This window comes from Palaemon carinicauda, chromosome 26 (assembly GCF_036898095.1).
Source record: "Palaemon carinicauda isolate YSFRI2023 chromosome 26, ASM3689809v2, whole genome shotgun sequence".
Taxonomy (NCBI): Eukaryota; Metazoa; Arthropoda; class Malacostraca; order Decapoda; family Palaemonidae; genus Palaemon; species Palaemon carinicauda.
In genome coordinates this window covers 32,533,319-32,553,315 of record NC_090750.1, presented here as the reverse complement: position 1 = coordinate 32,553,315, position 19,997 = coordinate 32,533,319, and the positions used below count along the sequence as shown (strand labels likewise).

The window sequence follows — 19,997 nt, the reverse complement described above, 5'->3', positions numbered from 1 at the left end:
AGTCCCAGAAGTTTGTCTCGGTGTTGAAGAAGGGATGACACCGAGTCTGCTAGGATCAGCCAGTCGTCCAGATAACGGAGGAGACGGATGCCGATCCTGGGTTCCTACGATGATATTAGGGTGAACACTCTGGTGAAAAACTGTGGTGCTGTGGAGAGACCGAAACACAGCACCTTGAACTGGTACTCATTGTTGTCTAGGCTGAATCTTAAGTACTTCCTTGAAGACGGATGAACTGGGATCTGGAAGTACACGTCCTTCAGATCCAGTGTACACATGAAATCTTGTGGTCTCACTGCTAGTCTAACCGTGTCTGCGGTCTCCATACTGAACGGAGTTTGTCTGACAAACTTGTTCAGAGCCGAGAGGTCGATGACTGGTCTCCAGCCTCCAGACGCCTTCTTTACAAGATAGAGTCGACTGAAGAAGCCCGGGGACCCGTCGAGGACCTCTTGGAGAGCGCCCTTCTTCAACAGGATCTGGACTTCTGCCCGAAGGGCTTGCCCCCTTGCTGATCCCATGGCAAGGGAGCTCAATGACACTGGATTTGTCGTCAGGGGAGGTAGAGATGTTGTGAACGGGACGTGATATCCCTGACTGATTACAGAAATCGTCCAGGAATCGGCCCCGAGTTACTGCCACCTGTCTGCGCAACTTTGTAGGCATCCCCCCACTGGTGGACATCCAGTGGGACTACCAATCCTAGCGTTTGCAGCCTCGGCTTCTCCCTCTAGGATTTTTACCTCCCCTGGAGGACTTTTTGCCTTTCCTGTCCTTGACAGGAAAGGGTTTAGACACCACTGCCTTTGCTGCCGTTGTCAGTTTCGTGGTCTTGGTAGGACGGGACTGCTGGGGTGCTGGAGGCTTATAGGGCTTGGATGTCAAAGCCCTATGCAGGAGGGAGTCTTGGTGGGACTTTCTCCATCTCTCAGCAGCATGTTCCACGTCTTTAGGCTCAAACAGATTCATTCCTTCCAAGGAATAATGCCTGAGCCTGTTCATCTCGGTGCTAGGGACCTTCTGATGGAACCTCTCAGCCACCGCATCCCGACGTTTCAGGATGGTGTTCGCCCACAAGTTCGAGACTTGGTGGGCCAGAAACTCAATCGTGCGAGTGCCTGAGAGGAGGAAGGTCTCCATAGTTTTCCTGGTACGTTCTTTGGAGAAATCCTCCGAACGTATCAGGATACCTAAGGTCCCTAACCAGATATCCAGCCACGAAGTGGCTTGTATAGCACACTTCGCAACCTTCTCCTGGTTAAGGGTCTCAGTTGCCGAGAATGAGACCTGCCGGTTGGAGAGTCTCTCAAGAGGGACTCCCCTGGTAAGCTCTTCCAAAGAATGGTGAAGCGGAAGAGCTAAACAAGGCTCTCCAAGATCTCGAAGTACTGTACCTCCTCTGCTGTACGCGAGGAGGTGGGAGAAGCTTGTTGCCGGCACTGGAGCGGTTGGAGGAGGCTAACTCAGAGAGGTGGACCGCGATCTTGTCCCTGGTACTCTTAACCCCCTGAGACCAGGGCAGAGCCGCACTGGCCTTAGAAGGTTTTTGAGTTCCAAATACTAGGTTCAAGACCGTGTCTTTGCCCTCTCGAGGGGGAATCTCTAGGTCAGCAAACCCATTGATAGTCCTCATAAGAGTCAGAACCTGCCAAAATGCATGTTCTGACTCCTATAGTTCTCCTCCGGATGTCGGACTTGCAGCGAAGTCTCCTGTCCCCAAAGGCTCTTCTTGGGGAGAATCGTGGACGTTCTCCGAGTGACTAGCTGGCTCCGTCCTAAGTCTCGTCGAGGATTTTGGCAATGTCTTCGAGTCCTTCGACTCCCTCCTGGGAGGGATGCAGGACTCCAACAAAGACGGAGGCAAGTTCTTCTCCGTCCCTACCCGGGAAGACTTTTCAATGCGAGGTAGGGTTTCCCTCATTGGTGCGATGGGGGAACGTCTCACCTCACGTGACTCCCCTGAAGACGAGAAATCCTCGTCCGACAGGGAGGGAGAAAAAGTCTGGGGGGAGATAACCTGCCTCGAGGGCTTACGAGGAGACAGCTTAGTTCTTGGAGAAGTCACCGCGTCCGAAGCTCCTCTTTTCTCTTCAGAGGGGTAGATGCAGCCGAGGATTTGTGGCCCAATTCAGAGAGAACAGGCTTGAAAGCCTGTGTAACCGCTCTGATTAGTGCCCCAAACCATGACTGTTGGCTGACACAGACACTCCCTCTGGAGGGACAGGGATCGACAGATCCCTGGAAGGAGTTTCCATAGGGGGTTCGCCTAAAAAGAAGAAATGTTCCTGGACCTTTCTGGAAGCTTCCCTTCCACAGCCGAGCGTGCTGTTCTGTGCTTGCGGGGAGGGGAATGTGGGGATGGCGACCTTGCCGTGCGTTGCCCTGCAGCCTCGCGCGCGGGAGGGTATTGGCGCTCCCGCGATGGGGAATACCCAGGGTCGCGCGCGGGAGACTGCTGGTGCGCCCAGGCAAGTGATGGCACGTAGAAGCGTGCGCGGGAGACACAGGAGAGTGCGCAGGGGGCAGATTGTGCACTAGCGGGCGCGCGGGTGAATGTTCGCGCGCAGGATCAGAATGAAGGACCCGTGGGCGTGCGGGCGAGAGATCGCACGCCCCAGAAGATGTCGTAGGTCGCACGCGCGCAGGAGAGATATCCCTTGCGCGCTGGCGTGCAGTCGGAACCTGTGTGTGTGGGCGGGCATCCTGCGGGTGCGCGTGAGGATGGCGGTGCATAGCTGCTGGAGGAGACGGGCGTGGGCGCGCATGGGGCGCGCAGTGCATGCGCGCGTATCCTCGTAGGCGCGAGCAGGTGACGCGCGCTGGCAAGGGGTGGAGCGCAGGAGACAGCAGGCGGCGCGTTGGCGAGCGCTGGAGTGTAGGTGAAGCCCTTGACTTCCCTACAGCCCCCAGATCCGAAGAACGTGGGTGTGCAGGAGAGATGGCAGTAAGTGGGCGCTGGCGCGCAGGAGAGCGTTGGCGCATTGGCGAGCGATGACGCGCAGGAGAGCGTTGGCACATTGGCGAGCGCTGACGCGTAGGAGAACGCTGGCGCACGCAGGGTATTGGCGCACAGTAGGTTGATGGCGCGCAATAGTGCGCTGGCGAGCAGGTGAGCGCTGGCGCGCTATCTCAGGTAAAGTCTTGCGTACAGGAGACCGTTGGCGCGCATGATCATCATATCGCGTAAGGGACGTATGCTCATGATGGCGCGTATACCCTTGTTGTCCCGTAGGGACCGGTGCCTGACTGTCATGATAGACAGGGTTCGTTGGCGCGTAAAGCGCATCAGCTGCCAGGAACGGCGACGGCAGGTCAGCAGGTCTGTCGGGTGGAAGATCGGCGTGCCCTTTGAAAGGACGACCTTCCACCGAAGGGGATCGCGAACGATCCACAGAGAGGTCCAGGACGGTAGCAGGAACAGTCGGTGATCGCTGACGAGGCTCCTCTGCAGCGGACTGCAACGACGATGATGAACCGAAGAGGCGCCTCCTCACCGCTTTATAAGGTGAAGGAAGGCCTCTCCGGCGAAGAGGAAGGCGAGCCTTGCGACGTATGCGCCCTCTGGGGGCCGTAGGATCAGCAAGCTGACCTTCAGCAGTCCTCCAAAGAGGAGTCTCTGTAAGTGAACTCCCCCGAGGGGAAGAATCACTGGCAGAAGAGACTGTTGGACTTAAGTTTCTCCCTCGTAGGTTGAGCAAGAACGGGAGAAACTAAGCCTTCAGCTACTGCGGGATGAGAAGAGGCAGAGGTATTAGGAGATACCGCATTAGATACCTCTGACACCACAACATCAACAATTGACAGAGGATCAACCTCTGCCAAAGTCGGCGATTGCTTGACAGCGGCACCCAATCGGATGATGTCAAGAAGAGCTTCCTTGGAGGGCGAACCCTCGAGCCCCAAGGAAGATAAATCCTCCCCCGGGGGGAGAGGTCGAGCTGCCTCGCTAGGGTAGGCAACGCCATCTCTTGAACCCCGAGTTTGGGAAACAGAACCACGGTCTACGCTACCACTCGGCGGTCTCTCGAAAGAGACCGATCAAGCGGGAGCTTCGGAGGAGGTTTGGGCAACGGAAGAAGAGTCCTTGGGATTTTCTCCTTTCAAAGAAAAATTTGAAGGAGAAATATCCCGCCTTGACTTCTTACGTCGCCAAGAAAACCTCTCCCACTGGGAGCAAGGCTACTCCCTACACTCACCACACTTATTACCACTATCACACCGTTGGCCTCTACAGTAAGGGCAAAGGGTGTGAGGGTCTGTCTCGACCGCCGACATGAATGTTACACAGGGGCGGTCGGGTGATCCAGGACAGGTGCGCATAATCGAAGGGGCCAACTTCACACTCAAACCTGTGAAAGACAAAGCAGAAAAGCATTAATGGCTGTCAAGAGCGAGGCGAGGATGAGAGAGGACACGTCCGTCTACCATCCGAGCCGAGAGCAAAGAGAGTTCAAGCACAGGTGTGTGTGAGGGGGGGGGGGGGGGGGGGTTAGCAAGCTACCCTCCCCTAACCCTGCTAACTAGCGATGAGGTAGTAAACCTTCGTTAAAATTCTAATGGCTTGTCATTTCAGCTGTGCCGAAAGTAATACCTCTATTAAATAGCATGGTTTGCATGTCAGTCATGGAACAACTATTAATTAATATACAGTAGTGTCAATTACATTGGAAGTACTGTATATCCGGCAACTCAATGAACAATGAATTATAAATTTAGCAATGTTCAAGATAACCTAAAATCTATTCCTACAATGTTTCTCAAGTTGATGATGAATTAAACGTTAGGTCACTTGAAATACAGCATTTTTTTCTAATTTAAAGTTTGCATCACTCCAAACTTATTTTTAATATATTGCTAACAATTAAGGTTTTCAATATTCCAGACATAGCATTTTTAATAAAACAAACTATGCGAGATACACTGTCTGGGATCTCAGGTACCCACTACATACTTTCAGATCTTTCAGAACCTCATAGAATGTTTATCAATTGTAGCACTGCCATATTTTTCTTATTCAAATATATCACTTTGTGTTTCATACAGCCTTTTTAGGGACTTTAACTTTATTTTTTAACTAACCTTGAACTACTCATTACAAAGATAAGGTTTAATTGATCATTAACCTATCAGCATTTTTTTTTCTTGCTTGTGTAAAGTATCCCGACTTTAAAATGTTAACAAATAATTCTAAACAATTGTTATCAAAGATTTCAGTACACACGAGATATCCTAAAAATGACAAATTCGAAGATAATTTGTATTTTTCCTAACCATACAAACCTTAGCTATTTACATTGGGTTTACCTTTTAGCGCAGCTGAAATGGCGAGCCATTAGAATTTAACGAGGGTGTATTACCCCCGCGCTAGTTAGCGGGGGGGTAGGGGAGTGGTAGCTAGCTACCCCTTCCCCCCTCACACACAGGTGAATGCTCACTTTCACTTAGAGGTAGGACTTGTCTTGGGGAACAGGGCTGGCGGGCAAATATGTGTAAATAGCTAAGGTTTATATGGTTAGGAAAAATACAAATTATCTTCGAATTTGTCATTTGTTCCGTAACAGAAATACAAAACACGCTATCTACATTGGGTGACTTACCCCTTAGGTAGGGTGGAAAGTCCCCAGCCATACTGGCTTTGGCTTTACCCGGGGACTCAGAATCCGAGTGAGTCGCACTCGAGAAAAGGAGTCCCTGCATCTCACAAGTTCATTGCTCCGCAAGAAACCGTGTGGCCTACATAAGCTTGTGTGTGAAGGAAGAAGTGTGACCCGTCCTAAGCAGTTGACCTGGAGTTCCAGAAGAAACTCTGGGTTAGGACGTTCCCAATACCACCTCGTCAGGGTATGGGGGACGCGACAGTATTGACTCAATACTCGGAACACAAGGAAGCATGGTTTACCTGCAGAGGTTCGAGGTCAGCTATGCAGAGACCAGGATGCTGCTTCCCCGTAGAGGGGATGATGAAGAAAGAAGTAAGGGCCAGACACACTTCTTTCGTTCATGCAGACTATCAATCAAGATCCAGAAGATACAAGAGGAAATCCCAGTCTCCCTGGACTTGTATCAATCAAGAACCAGAAGATACAAGAGGAAATCCCAGTCTCCCTGAACTTGTATCAATCAAGATCCAGAAGATACAAGAGGAAATCCCAGTCTCCCTGGACTTGTATCAATCAAGATCCAGAAGATACAAGAGGAAATCCCACTCTCATTCAACTTATATCACAAGACGAAGAGGATTCATATTATATGTACTCTTTCTTGCCCACTAATGGCACTGTCATCTAGCTTCTCTGAGAGTTTATAGTCAGCAAGTTCTTTTCTCTCTAAGAATTTATAGTCAACATGTTCTTTTCCATAGATATCTTATCCGTTGCAGTGATCATTTATCAGTCAGTGACCTCCTTACCATCTCCGTAACCCGGATTGCATAAAAATTATTCTCCGTTTTATTTATGTATTACTATGGAGATGTAGTAGTCTTAGGTACCATACATTTGTGAATAACCTAAAGTAGAATGACTTTATCTTTCACTTGTCAATTTCAGGGGTATTTTAGTTTATATATTACTTTTCATCTTGAGATTTTCATTCTAGAATTTTTTTCTGAATAAGCCATTTCACTTTTTAATTGTTTTACATGCCTCTTGTATAACAGACTTTAGTTTTATTTTATCATACACTTTATATATCTAATTTTGTATTCATGATATGCAACATTGTTGTATTAAAGAATTTTTCACTTTTCTGTGTTCAACCGATTGCAGCGTTCAATTCTATGAACTTGGCATTTGATCCAGTGCTTAATGTAGGATCAGTGTCTTTATTTACTCAAGTTTTGTGGTATACTTAGTTTCAATGTTTGTTTAAGCCAACTGGATACCTTGCTTTTACTTTCAGGGTCTTCCTGGGAAAGCTAACAGTTTGTTAGGTCTTCTTTACACCTTGATCGCCCCACCTTTATATATCAAACTGGGGCCAGACATGCTCACCACAGTAGATATGAAAGCCCTGCCAAATGTGGTCCATTTGGTATCCCTTCACCCAAAATATGTTAAGAGATTGTTTCATTGTCATAACAGGACTCATGACCATACTGTAACACAGATCTCACTAAACTAATATTCTGTATAACCTGATTTTTATATGTAATTTCAGCCAATTTGAATTCCAAATTTTAATCAACCTAGCCATTGTTTAATTCATTATCATCATCATCTCCTACTACGCCTATTGATGCAAAGTGGCCTTGGTTAGATTTCGCCAGTCGTCTCTATCTTGAACTTTTAAATCAATACTTCTCCATTCATTCATTTTTGTTTAATTACATCAATAATAAGTTACATGCTTCCTCTTTTCCATCACACACTGCTCTTGCATTCTTTCCTTTAAATATTTTCCAATATAAATACAGCAAAAATATTTCAAATTCCTATCAACCATTCTTTTATAAACAACACCAATACAAATATATTAATCACAGTTACGTCACATGAGAATCTACTCACCGCAAAAGTGAACATTAAAAATGAAGCCAGGACAGAAGGATTTTTAATAGCATCCCCAGAGGTTATTGCCTCCCATAACCGAGTCGATTTCTTTCGTAGTATTTCCACCTTGTCCCTATTCTTGAATTCTTCAATTGTATTGGTATTAATGAGTGTTCCAGGTGCACTGCATGACCATGTTGATGATGCCTGTTGGTTCCTGAAATATTTCAGCATTGATAGAATTATTATTATAAAAAAGCAGTTATTCAGTCCAATGAGTCAAACTTGAATCTTAAGAGAATTGAGTGAGATTTTATTATACAGCATATCTATTACAAATATTACAAAATGCAAATATTTCCTAAAATCCCTTAATTGGCAATAACAAAATTACTTATATCATAATTGGCAACACACCTATTAAAAAAAATAGTACTGTTAAGAGGGTACAATTTATAATTAATTTGATTGGGGTCTCAATTTTCACCCTTGTTACCATTACTGTATAACTCTTGTGTTTTTCCTTAAAAAACAAAAATAATTTAGATTCATAATTTGTTTATAATTTCAATATTTCATAAATAAAACCTCAAATAATACTAAATAACAGTTATTGCTCAGAGCATCACTAAGAAAAGGCATTATTTCAGGTGGCAAGGCAGCTAAATGGTCAATAGGCAGCGAGTTAATGCTTCCTTGTGCACATAAACCTTAAGCCCTGTCCAGACGATCGAGCATGCCCGACGGGCAAATAGTGATACCAGGCCACAATAGTTAGTGAAAATTATTGTTAATGATGTCAGAAGCGGGAAAACAGGCAGGGATCTGGCAACACTGTATGATGCCAGATCACTGTCTGTGGTTTTCCCACTTCTGACGTCATTAACCCTCATTAAAGTTGCGGGTTTTAGGTCTCCACTCAGACGATCTACATCATTCTGCTCAGGCGACCATAAGCTAGCAGGGACTATCACTAGCCCCCTCTAACCTCCCCCCCCAGGCGCCACCCTGGGGAGTAACCCCCGGTAGAAGATCTCACACTATCCGCGTCCTGGCGAGGACGTGAACTCAGGACCTCTGAAACAGAAGCCCGCGACACTACCAACCTAGCTATCCATTCTTACTAACTATTGTGGTCTGGTATCACTGTTTACCCGTCGGGCATGCTCGATCGTGTGGACAGGGCTTTACCCAGCCAAGAGAGGGCAAGTGGTCTTGACAACCCATTCGACCTCAAAGAGTTTTCTGCATCTGAACACTTCTTAATGAGCAACATCATATTTTTTTTAACTAGAAATGGGTACTACCAACATATGACATGTACTGCGTCGGTCAAGCAAGTAACCGCCAACACCTCCCAGTCACCTGACCAAGGGGAGGTTCTCCAAAGCAAGCATTATGGTGGATAAGACTCGCATCTTCATAAAAAACTATGCTTACCCTGGACCAAAATGATGACGAAACTGCCATACAGAGTTAAAGTAAAAGAATGATAACGATTTTATAACCACCTTACAATACACAACAATAATGATGAATAATTACAATACACCCACAAATTTTCACTTCCACAAAAACATGAAAAACGCAAATTTCGTGACTTTCAAAATCTCCTAACATACCCATTCTAAAGACATTATGCCCAGGTACACAGTATTTTCAGAGTAATAATAACAACCATACACAAATATCTATACATTACTGTAATTAAGGACCAACTTTGAGTGATGGTGATAAAACAAATCTTGGAAAAGGTCTAAACACAGAGGCTCTACTGAATACACTAGGTCCTGTAGAGAGTTGGGTTCCCCTGCTGTATGGGACCAGAAAAGCAGCCATCAAAGTAAAAGTAAAGTAGGTTGAAGAAGGGAGAGCTTTAGGCAAGTTAGAAACCTAATTTAGTATTGGAGGCTGCACTTTCCATTACTATTATCATTACTAGCTAAGCTACAAACGTAGTTGGAAAAGTACAGGAAACAAGTCCCAGAGCTCTAACGTGGTTCCTCTGTAATGTCTGGGATTATTATTATTATTATTACTATCTAAGCTACAACCCTAGTTAGAAAAGCAAGATGCTATAAGCCCAGGGGCTCCAACAGGGAAAAATAGCCCAGTGAGAAAAGGAAATAAGGAAATAAATAAATGAAGAGAACAAATTAACAATAAATAATTCTAAAAAAGTAACAACGTCAAAACAGACATGTCATATATAAACTATTAACAACATCAAAAACAAATACGTCATAAATAAACTATAAAAAGACTCATGTCCGGCTGGTCAACAAGAAAAGCATTTGCTCCAACTTTGAACTTTTGAAGTTCTACTGATTTTCAACTACCCGATTAGGAAGATCATTCCACAACTTGGTAACAGCTGGAATAAAACTTCTAGAGTACTGCGTAGTATTGAGCCTCATGATGGAGAAGGCCAGGAAAAAGTTCTGAGACTTTATAATATATTAGAGACAGTGCACAATAAAATACTAACCCATCCAGTGCATCATATTCGACACTCAAACGAGTAGGGAGCCCTTGAGCATCGGAGTTAGCGTAGCTTCCCACAAGATCGACAGGTTCCTCGCTTAGATGCAGCACATCCAGCTGTGAAGAAAAATGTAGAGGACTAATTAAAGAACTTTCAGTAAATTCAAATGCTTTAGTTGATTATTTATAGTTCTCACTATATGGGAGACTGCAGAATTTAGCTTTGGTAAAAGTACTTAGCACATATAAAATTTCATAGCGTTTTCAATGTTTTTTAACATACAAATCATTATTCCTTATTTAATTCCAACATTAGAAATACAAGACTGATTTATATGAGATCTATCAATATGACAGATTCCATTCCTTATAAAAGGACACCAAATAGTTTAAACCCCTGGCATGGTGCATAATGAAGGTCATTTTGCAAAATTGGTCCCCAGTCCCATATGAGCTTGTGCCGTATCTGGCTTGTTTGTTCCACCATTTGTCCAATTCGACTAAATAACAGAAAGAGACTAATTCAACACAGGTGGTGGTCACAGAGTAATACCTCTGGGGAATATGGTATTCGTACTGCCAACGTCAAACTGAATTGTATCCTCAGCACTATAGCTGGTATTCTGATTTCAAAAATTACCTTATAAAATTCTACTACAAAACAAAAATGTTATTTTCATTAGTAAAATAAATTTTTGAATATACACCACAGCGCCATCTGTGGTCAGGTACTCTAGTACTTCTTGTCAACACCACCTCAATTTTTTCCTCGGTCCACTGGTTCTCTATGGGGAGGAAGGGTGGGTCAATTAAATCATGATTATCGGGTAAGTATATTCAAAAATTTATTTTACTAATGAAAATAAAATTTTTCAATATTAATCTTACCCGATAATCATGTAGCTGATTCACACCCAGGGTGGTGGGTGGAGACCAGCATACATGTTAACACAGAAGCTAAGTATCCCGTATTTTATTTTATTAGTTATTTAAAAATAACATAAAATAAATAAGTACCTGGTAAGGAAGACGACTTGAACCATTACTCTGCCTTTATTAAGTACGTCTTTCTTACTGAGCGTAGCGGTCCTCTTAGGATGCTGAACGACTCTTAGGTGCTGAAGTATAAAGGGCTGCAACCCATACTAAAGGACCTCATCACAACCTTTAACCTCGGCGCTTCTCAAGAAAGAATTGACCACCCGCCAAATCAACAAGGATGTGGAAGGCTTCTTAGCCAACCGTACAACCCATAAAAAGTATTCAAGAGAAAGGTTAAAAAGGTTATGGGATTATGGGAATGTAGTGGCTGAGCCCCCGCCTACTACTGCATTCGTTGCTACGAATGGTCCCAGGGTGTAGCAGTTCTCGTAAAGAGACTGGACATCTTTGAGATAGAATGATGCGAACACTGACTTGCTTCTCCAATAGGTTGCATCCATAACACTCTGCAGAGAACGGTTCTGTTAGAGGGCCACTGAAGTAGCCACAGCTCTCACTTCATGTGTCCTTACCTTCAGCAAAGCAAGGTCTTCTTCCTTCAGATGAGAATGTGCTTCCCTAATCAGGAGCCTGAATAGGTAAGAAACTGAGTTCTTAGACCTTGGAAGAGAAGGCTTCTTGATAGCCCACCATAAGGCTTCTGATTGTCCTCGTAAAGGTTATGACCTTTTTAGATAGTACCTAAGAGCTCTAACTGGGCAAAGTACTCTCTCCAGTTCGTCCCCCACCAAGTTGGACAGGCTTGGGATCTCGAACGACTTAGGCCAAGGACGTGAAGGAAGCTCGTTTTAGCAAAAAACCGAGCTGCAAGGAACATGTAGCCGTTTCAGATGTGAAAACTATGTTCCTGCTGAAGGCGTGGATCGCACTTACTCTTTTAGCTGTTGTCAAGCACACGAGGGAAAGAGTTTTTAATGTGAGGTCCTTAAAAGAGGCTGATTGGAGAGGTTCAAATCTTGATGACATAAGGAACCTTAGGACCACGTCTAGATTCCAGCCTGGAGTGGACAACCGACGTTCCTTTGAGGTCTTAAAAGACCTAAGGAGGTCCTGTAGATCTTTGTTGGTGGAAAGATCCAAGCCTCTGTGGCGGAAAACCGCTGCCAACATACTTCTGTAACCCTTAATCGTAGGAGCTGAAAGGGATCTTACGTTCCTTAGATGTAACAGGAAGTCAGCAATCTGGGTTACAGTGGTACTGGATGAGGAAACTGCATTGGCCTTGTACCAGCTTCGGAAGACTTCCCCTTTAGACTGATAGACTCTGAGAGTGGATGTCCTCCTTGCTCTGGCAATCGCTCTGGCTGCCTCCTTCGAAAAGCCCCTAGCTCTTGAGAGTCTTTCGAAAGTCTGAAGGCAGTCAGACGAAGAGCGTGGAGGTTTGGATGTACCTTCTTTACGTGAGGTAGACGTAGAAGGTCCACTCCTAGAGGAAGAGTCCTGGGAATGTCGACCAGCCATTGCAGTACCTCTATGAACCATTCTCTCGCGGGCCAGAGCGGAGCCAACCAACGTCAGCCGTGTCCCTTTGCGAGAGGCGAACTTCTGAAGTACCCTGTTGACAATCTTGAACGGCGGGAATGCATACAGGTCGAGATGGGACCAATCCAGCAGAAAAGCATCCACGTGAACTGCTGCTGGGTCTGGAATCGGAGAACAATACAACGGGAGCCTCTAGGTTATCGAGGTAGCGAACAGATCTATGGTTGGCTGACCCCACAGGGCCCAAAGTCTGCTGCAAACATTCTTGTGAAGGGTCCACTCTGTGGGGATGACCTGACCCTTCCGGCTAAGGCGATCTGCCATGACATTCATATCGCCCTGAATGAACCTCGTTACCAGCGTGAGCTTTCGATCTTTTAACCAGATGAGGAGGTCCCTTGCGATCTAGAACAACTTCCACGAATGAGTCCCTCCCTGCTTGGAGATGTAAGCCAAGGCTGTGGTGTTGTCAGAGTCCACCTCCACCACCTTGTTAAGCTGGAGGGACTTGAAGTTTATCAAGGTCAGATGAACCGCCAACAGCTCCTTGCAATAGATGTGAAGTGTCCTTAGCTCCTGATTCCATGTTCCCGAGCATTCCTGTCCGTTCAAAGTCGCACCCCAGCCCGTGTCTGATGCGTCAGAGAAGAGACGGCGGTCGGGTTTCTGAACAGCCAAAGGTAGACTTCCTTGAGAAGAAAGCTGTTCTTTCACCACGTGAGAGTAGACCTCCTCTCTTCGGAAACAGGAACTGAGATCGTCTCTAGCGTCATGTCCTTTATCCAGTGAGCCGCTAGATGATACTGAAGGGGGGGAGGTGGGGTCTCCCTAACTCGATGAACAGTGCCAGCGATGAAAGTGTCCCTGTTAGACTCATCCACTACCTGACTGAGCATCGGTTCCTTCTCAGCATGCTCTGGATGCAATCTAGGGCTTAGTATATCTTTGGGGCCGACGGAAAAGCCCGAAAAGCTCGACTCTGAAGATCCATACCCAGGTAGACAATGGTCTGGGATGGGACGAGCTGGGACTCCTCAAAATTGACCAGGAGGCCCAGTTCCTTGGTCAGATCCATAGTCCATCTGAGAATCTCCAGACAGCGACGACTTGTGGGAGCTCTTAAAAGCTAGTCGTCTGACGGAGCCGGACACAAGATCATGGTACTGCTGCACAGTCTGTGAACTGTCAACCATGGGGAAGCGAGGAAGTACAGTGACAACCCGAAGCTGTCTAGACTGTCTGGGTCGTACAGACAACTCCTTATCGGGTTGCTGAGGTTGCCGCACTGCGTCACAACAAGACACTTCTGCTGGTTGTTGAACGTCTTCCCAGTGACACACTGACTCCGTAAACAAAAAATCATCTAACAAGGACTAAGCTTGGACTGCATGTCTTGCAACACAGCTCAAGGTCTATGGGAGCAGGTGTGGTAACAGACGGGGTTAGCGACTGAAGTGGAACCATTACCCTCCCTGGAAGCATGCTATGCTTAAATAAAAGTCCATAGGAGGCTAAGCAGCTAAAGGCTCCTCTCCAAATGACAGAGTCCTCAAGGGAAAATCAGAAGGAGGGAGAATAGCACTTTCTCATCTACAGGAACCATATCCGAGAAAAGCTAAGTTCTCTCAGTGAGGGTTTCACTGGTGCAAAAGCAGCAGACTAGAAGGCAACGTTATGAAACTGCTTGACAGTCTAGTGAGTTGGCAACAACCAAAGATGTGTGACTGAGAAGCATGCGGTAAGGTATGCAGTGTTGCATGGCGTGCGGCTTATGCTGCATGGGATGAGGCTCATGCTGCATGGGATGAGGCTCATGCTGCATGGTATGAGACTCATGCTGCATGGGATGAGGCTCAAGCTGCAAGGGATGAGGCTTATGCCGCATGCGTTGAGGAGGATGCCGCATAGTATGAGGCTCCTGCCTCATGGGTTGAGGCGGTTGCCGCATAGCATGAGGCTTTTGCCTCATGGTTTGAGGAGGATGCCGCATAGCATGAGGCTCCTCATAAGCATGAGGCTGCCTCATGGGTAGAGGAGGATTTTTTAAAGAAATCTGAACCTGACACTAATCTAGCTGTCCGAGGATTTACCTGGTGAGACATCAGTCTCTTCACCAGCGAGTTTTACCAGATTTCCCCGGGCCACCACGTGACACAATTGGTAGTAATTCATTCAAATTACCCCTAATGAGTCAATATGGATAAATATCAACACAACATCGTGTTCAAATAGAAATAAATTTCTACCTCATACTTGGGATCGAACGCTAGCCCCTTCTAATGAAAGGCCAGGTCGAAACCAACCATGCCACGAGAGCCCATTCAAGAGTTGAGGTTCTTGCCTCAAGAGTGGAGGTGGCTGCCGCAAGAGTTGAGGTTGCTGCCTCAAGGATGGTGGAGGTTGCCGCAACGCAAGAGGTTGCTGCATAGCGCTGGTATCTGGCAACTCCCAATGCGGCAGCTCACGCGTGGAGGTAGGTTGAGGAACCTCAACATCATACGTCTGGCAGGGTGGACTGCGCAGAGGTGGAGTTGAGGTTGCTGCCTCGAGGATGGTGGAGGTTGTCGCACCGCAAGAGGTAGCTGCCTCGAGGATGGAGGAGGTAGTCGCAACGCATGAGTCTCCTACCTCAAGGGTAGAGGAGGTTGCTGCAAAGCATAAGGCTCCTGCCTCAAGTGTTGAGGAGGTTGCCGCGTGGCAAGAGGCTCCTGCCTCAAGGAAAGTGGAGGTTGCTGCACAGAGCTGGTATCTGGCAACTCCCAATGCGGCAGCTCACGCATGGAGGTAGCTTGAGGAACCTCAACATCATACGTCTGGCAGGCTGGACTGCGTAGAGGTGGAGGAGCGCTCGCAGGAGGAGGTGTGTTAACCTTCTCTGCCTGAAACTCCTGCATCAACACCGCAAGCTGAGACTGCATTGTCAGCAGCATAGACCACTAGAGTTTAAGAAAGACAACAACAAACGGAGCTACTGTCCGTTGAAACTGAGGGTCTAAAACAGCTGGTGCGGCAACAGACGGAGTTACTGTCTGTTGCGATACCACCTTGCCTCTCTGGGAGGTGTGCAGTTGTCGTACTGCAGCAAGTCCGAACTGACCCAGTGCTAATGGCACCACCTAGGAGTTGGACTTGCGCGGAAGGGACCGACTTGCACTTAAAAGCTGCAAGATTTGGTCCATGGTTTCTGCGAGAAACCTCTTCCGCAGACGAGGAATAAATGGGCTCTCTCGTCTTTGTGTGGGTGGGGTGATCACGTCGGCTACGTGAGTTGGTTACACCCGAAACCACCGAGGGAAACGTCTGTTCGTCGATCAAGGCCTGCTGAACCCATAAGTCCTTCGACATTACTTCTCCCCTGGGCTTGGGAGCTTGTAAGAGGTCCCAGACTAGGCGAACAACTGGCACGAACAGACGAACCCTCGAACGCAACACTGTAACACTTTGCGCTTATCACTGTATCACTTTTGATTTTCTGTTTGCACTTATTTCACTGAACTCGAAACTTTAAGTGGTTTGTACCTGAAACACGCAATTCTATCCTTCATTAAAAGTTAGTAATTGCGAAAACAGTATTACAATGTAACAGAAAAACATAATGAAAGATAAATAATTCAGTGGCTGGAAAAGAGATTAAACACTAGATCAAATAAACTACGTTTAAAATCTCTCACCGCATAAAGTCTGAGAACAAGAATAAAACTCTAGAAACGTTTACCTTCTTCCCCTAAAGAGACTAGGGAGAAGAGCAAAAACGATAACAACGTTACCCGCTTGAACGAAACGTTTATCCTCCTCTCTCTCCCTCCGTCTCTATCTCTCTCTCTCTCTCTCTTGACTTAGCACCTGAGAGAAGAGCCCAATTATATATATCGTTAAAACATATTATTGTTAAAGGAAAAAAACTGAAAGGTTTCCCAAATAAAAAGTTCCTTTATTAGAATAGAACCATTTAAGCTAAGAAAGAATGAACAAAACGCTAGAATCGGTTTACTCTTACTGCAACGTGACACCGTGATAGACTCTCTCTCTATCGTAACGATAGAGCGCAAGTTGAACGTTCTGAACGTCAACAACTGCAGAGACAAAACAAAACGTTAGTTCAACTTTGAAAACAGTACAAGACTATCAAAGAAATTCTTTCAAAAACATTAAAATAGCATAATATGTTAACAGGTAAAAACGAAATGACGGGCTCAAAGTTAATTAACTTCGGTTCCAAGAAAAGACCGCCTACTATTAGGAAAGGTCGAATATAAACAAATATAAAAATTAATTTTAATAAGTTTATAATAAAAGGAAGTTAATCAAAGAGGCCTATAAAAGGCGGAGAGATATAAAATAAATCTATAACTTTGTTAGCAAAATTAAGAGAGTCTATACTCTCTTCGACACCAACACTTCCGTCTAAGGGAAGGGTCGGCCATTTAAAAGTGAAAGAGAGTTCATACTCTCTTCGTACCAAAATTAAATAAAAAATTAAATCAAATTAATTCCAAAAACTTGCTAAGCTAATGATATAGCTTCCTGAATAGCGAAGGCTAAACTCTAGAGCAAATACATCACCAAATCGTGAGCAATAACTCCAGAATCAACAGCGTATCCATGTAGGTCTAGCCGGAGGCACGACAGAGGAAAAATTGAGGTGGTGTTGACAAGAAGTACTAGAGTACCTGACCACAGATGGCGCTGTGGTGTTCACCCCCACCTGTATAGCGATCGCTGGCGTATCCCGACCGTAGATTTCTGTCGGCAACAGAGTTGACAGCTACATGATTATCGGGTAAGATTAATATTGAAAAACTAAATTTTTTCCAGAAAGTCAATTATGAATTAAAAAAAAAATAAAAAAATTATTTTTAATCCAGCGTAAATATTTGGAAAGCTAAATGTATCAGTTTTATCAAATAAAGTCTAATGCTTTAAAATGTAGTTGCTGAGCTTTCAATTCCTATCTACTCACCTTAAGCTGGGTGAATCTATGCCAAAAGCCTGCATCCACGGCTGAACTAAAAGGCGCAAACTGTAATATTGGTGGATCTCCCATGGCTGCTGTACTCTCAAGTCAAGCTGGAACAATGAAAATAAGCATCTCAGTAATGCAATCAGAAACCCTATAGGCTTTATACCATCACACATGAAACTGTACCATGAGAATATGTCAAAGAAAAGTCATCTGAAATGAAAATTTTAAAATTTTACTTTCTGAAAGTTTTATAAAATCTAAAATATCAATTGGAACCTTAAAGGTTTTATTTTTAATTAAGGATTTAAATGAACTCTTCAAGCCTTAATACTGTAATAACACAGGAGAAAGTAGCAACTAACAAGAATGGGTCTGTCAAGCCGTGAAATTTGAAATGCTGCTATCATAGACCTGAGTGAGTTCTTATTTCTATCCATCATCCCCTCGCAAAGAGAAGGGGGGAGTGATATACAGTGAACCCTCATTTATCGCGGTAGATAGGTTCCAGACCCGGCCGCGATAGATGAAAATCCACGAAGTAGTGACACCATATTTACCTATTTATTCAACATGTATATTCAGACTTTTAAAACCTTCCCTTATACGTAGTACTGTTAACAAACTACCCTTTAATGTACAGAACACTTAATGCATGTACTACAGTACCCTAAACTAAAACAGGCACAAATATTAAAGGCGATTTTATATCATGCGTTTCCTAACCACGCTAAAAAGCACGATAAAAAATGGCAACCCATGTTTTGTTTACGTTTATCTCTGATCATAATGAAGAAACAAACTGGAGGTAGAGCTTTGATTATTACCCAGACATATTTCCCATACTTTTCCCTTAGAACTACATCACATCTTCCTACTTTAGATATATATATATATATATATATATATATATATATATATATATATATGCATACACATACATACCTACATATATACATACATATATACATAAATACATGCATACATATATATATATATATATATATATATATATATATATATATATATATATATATATATATATATATATATATATATATTACTGTATATATGTATATATATGGGTTATGGAAAAAATCCGCGAAGTGGTGAATCCGCGATGGTCGAACCGCGAAGTAGCGAGGGTTCACTGTACTTCTTTCTACACCGGTACCTCGAATTACTGGAATCCCCCGGATTTACTGGAATCCTTAGGTAAATACTGGAATCCCCTTGAAAATTACCGAAATCCCCTGCAATATCACTGCAAACCCTTAGAAATCGATAAATAATATGTTTTTATTAAAATACGTTATTTTTATGTTTTTAGCATTTATATCTTTTATATATTTGCAAGTAGAACCTTGCCTAGGGGTTGTGACCTGGGAAGGTTTGTGACCTGGGAAGGGGGTCCGGGGACTTGCCCCCCACTGGGGGTTGTGACCTGGGAAGATTTGTGACCTGGGAAGGGAGTCCAGGGGCTTGCCCCCCAGCATGGGGGTTGTGACCTGGGAACTACTAGGTTAGGTTAAGGGTTTTTTTTAGGTTCTGTACCCTTTCATATATTGTGTAAAGGGTATATAGAAAAATTCTTTAAAATACACATTTTATTAATTAATTTACTAAAAAATAAAGTAAATTAAAAAAACACATATTATTTATCGATTTCTCAGGGTTTGCAGTGATATTTTAGGGGATGCCAGTAATTTGTGGTTCCCTTTCTAAACAATAGAATAAATAGCTCAGTATGGTAGTTTACCTAAATCGAGAGTCCATTTCAGAGAATTACACCACGAATGTAGTACCCCAAGGGAAGGGCACATTCTTACTCTTAAGGCCCTTCCACACGAGGGGCTAATGCATGGCGGGCAGAAACTATTACCAATTCTGTTGTACGGGTGACGATCACGAGTGTATATAACGTCATAGAGGAGAAACCGCGAGGCAAACGATCGAAGTGTCATGCTCGTTATTGCGGCACTAGATGGGTGCCTAACTATTGTCTGATACAACTCTAACCGTCCTCCACCAACGTCTGGCCCAAGTCATAGTTCTCCTGTCTGTGTGATCTGGTAACGCTGTTTCAAAGCGAAAGAATTACGAGCAAATCAGAGTGCCCGCCCCGCATTGGTCCCAGGTGTGGAAGGGGCTTTGGTATTATTGTACTGTATTACAGGGCAATGTAACCTAGGGAATATGGTTGAAATGAAGGTCAAATTCAGTCAGATCACATTATTTACTACAGGAAAACATACTTTCTGTTCGAAATGAGAATCTGTAACACGGTAAAACTTTACCGGTGTGACGGTCTGAACGATCCCCCGGTCTCAGAATTCTCCTTGATAATCTGCGCCTGCGCGAACGTTACCGTTCGCCAGTGCATACAAGGTTCATGTTTTATTTTCCTGTAATGTTAGCGTGCGCAGCTCAACATTACCGTTTGCCAGTACATACGAGCTTGATGTTTTATTTTCATGCAAGCGAAGCGAGCTAATGGCGGAAAAGAACCATTATACAATGTCAAGGAGATTTCTGAGACCGGGGGATCGTTCAGACCGTCACACCGGGGCTTTACCAAA

General features: G+C 44.6%; 2 protein-coding genes across 2 annotated transcripts in view; both read right to left on the bottom strand.

Annotated features, from left to right (window-relative positions):
* The window catches only part of LOC137619876 (decapping and exoribonuclease protein-like), a 400,284-nt gene that overhangs the window by 149,833 nt on the left and 230,454 nt on the right, over positions 1 to 19,997 (bottom strand). The gene's annotated exons all lie outside the window — the stretch shown is intronic.
* LOC137619480 (uncharacterized) overlaps positions 1 to 19,997 on the bottom strand; it is a 56,703-nt gene that overhangs the window by 36,033 nt on the left and 673 nt on the right. Inside the window, exon 2 of the mRNA XM_068349541.1 lies at positions 17,419 to 17,525. The gene's annotated coding sequence lies outside the window, so the exon portion shown is untranslated. The remainder of the gene's footprint in view (positions 1 to 17,418; positions 17,526 to 19,997) is intronic.